The 2,376-nt window shown below is 47.4% G+C and overlaps 1 pseudogene; it reads left to right on the top strand.

Annotated features, from left to right (window-relative positions):
* Gm4930 (predicted gene 4930) lies at positions 905 to 2,113 on the top strand (annotated as a pseudogene).

Raw genomic sequence — 2,376 nt, 5'->3', positions numbered from 1 at the left:
GTGAGGTAACCCAATCACAAAAGAATTCAAATGAAATGTACTCACTGATAAGTGGATATTAACCCAGAAACTTAGTATAGCGAGATATAAGGTACAATATGTAAAACATATGAAACTGAAGAAGAACGAAGACCAAAGTGTGGACACTTTGCTCATTCTTAGAATTGGAAACAATCACCCATGGAAGGAGTTACAGAGACAAAGTTTGGAGCTGAGACAAAAGGTTGGTCCATCTAGAGACTGCCATATCCAGGGATCCATCCCATAATTAGCCTCCAAGCGATGACACCATTGCATACACTAGCAAGCCTTTGTTGCAAGGACCGTGATATAGCTGTCCCTTGTGAGACTAGGCAGGGGCCTAGCAAACACAGAAGTGGATGCTCACAGTCAACTATTGGATGGATCACAGGGCCCCCAATGGAGGAGCTAGAGAAAGTATCCAAGGAGCTAAAGAGATCTGCAACCCTATCGGAGGAACAACATTATGAACTAACCAGTACCCCAGAGCTCTTGACTCTAGCTGCATATGTATCAAAAGATGACCTAGTCGGCCATCACTGGAAAGAGAGGCCCATTGGTCAGGCAAACGTTATATGCCCCAGTACAGGGGAATGCCAGGGCCAAAAAATGGGAATGGGTGGGTAGGGGAGTGGCGGGGGGGGGGGGGGGACTTTTGGGATAGCATTGGAAATGTAATTGAAGAAAATACGTAATAAAAAAAGAAAAAAAAGAAAATTAAAATATATTATTTTAATATTGAAAAATAGCCCCATAGGCTCATTTATTTGAATGATTGGCACTACTTAAGAAGAATTAGGAGGTGTGGCCTTGTTAGAGTAGGTGTGGCCTTGTTGGAGTAGGTGTGGCCTTGTTGGAGGAAGTCTCTGGAGAGGATTCAAAAGCTCAAGCAGCTCAAGGGACTGTGCAATTCACTCTCAGCTGAGACACAGGATGGGGAGTAGCAAGCGGCAGAGATACGGGTCAGGCAACGCTTTGGTGTCCGTGGTGGTGAAGCAGGAGCGCCTGAGCCCCGAACCCAGCGCTCCAGCTGCTAGCCTGTCCACCGCCAAGCCCAATGCTAGTCGGTCCCCAGACAAAAAGAAAAGGAAGTCCTCCGGGAGAAGAAGCAAGTCCCCTCCAACTAAGAGAAGCCGGAGTCCCCACTACTCCATGGTCAAAGTGAAGCAGGAACGTGAGGACCATCCGCTGAGAGGACGAGAGGATCCACAACCCCGGGAGCCATCAGAACAGGAACACAGGAGAGCTAGGAACAGTGATGAGCGAGCCCGGCACCGGAGCCATTCCCGCCAAAGGAGGAGCTCTGATGAGAGGCCTGTCAGTGGACAGGGCCGGGATAGAGACAGCCAGAACCTGAAGGCTCAGGAAGAAGAGAGGGACTTTCATAATGCCAGGCGCCAGGAGCATCGCCAGCAGAATGGAAGTGCTGGCAGCGGTGAGGTTCAAGAAGAGGTGATCCCTCACCCTGCTGGTAACAGAAGCAAAGAGGTGCCCGTTAAAGAAAAACCATGCTTTGAACTTTCTGGGGCACTTCTTGAGGACACTAATACCTTCCAGGGTGTGGTTATTAAATACAATGAGCCCCCAGAAGCCCGGATCCCCAAAAAACGGTGGCGTCTCTACCCCTTTAAAAATGATGAGCTGCTTCCAGTCTTGTACATCCATCGGCAAAGTGCATACCTTCTGGGTAGACATCGACGCATCGCAGACATTCCCATTGACCATCCCTCTTGCTCAAAGCAACATGCTGTCTTCCAGTACCGGCTTGTGGAGTCCACCCGTGCTGATGGCACGGTTGATCGGAGTGTGAAGCCCTTCATCATTGATCTCTGCTCAGCCAACGGAACGTTCTTAAACAACAAGCGTATTGAGCCACAGAGATACTATGAACTGAAAGAAAGTGATGTACTTAAATTTGGATTCAGTAGCCGAGATTACGTCTTGCTTCATGAGTCTTCAGACATCTCTGAACTTGAAGAAGGAAGATGAGGGGGAGGAGGAGGAGAAGGAGGAAATGGTACCCCACAGCTGGCAGATGAGAGGCAGCCTCCAATATTAGAAACCATCCCTATTGGGGCTGGAGAGATGACTCAGTGGTTAAGAGCACTGACTGCTCTTCCAGAGGTCCCAAGTTAGTTCCCAGCAACCACATGGTGGCTCACAACCATCTGTAATGGGATCTGATGCCCTCTTCTGATGTGTCTGAAGACAGCTACAGTGTACTCATACATAAAATAAATAAATCTTTGTTTAAAAAAAAAAGAAAGAAATGGCTGACATTTTATTTGATTGTTACCATACTTTGACATTATGATGCTTCTTTGAGAGTGACTATTTTTACAAATAATATTCTAA

The sequence above is a fragment of the Mus musculus genome, chromosome 12 (assembly GCF_000001635.26).
Source record: "Mus musculus strain C57BL/6J chromosome 12, GRCm38.p6 C57BL/6J".
Taxonomy (NCBI): Eukaryota; Metazoa; Chordata; class Mammalia; order Rodentia; family Muridae; genus Mus; species Mus musculus.
The sequence above is the reverse complement of the archived record's forward strand: the minus strand, read 5'-3'. Positions and strand labels throughout refer to the sequence as shown.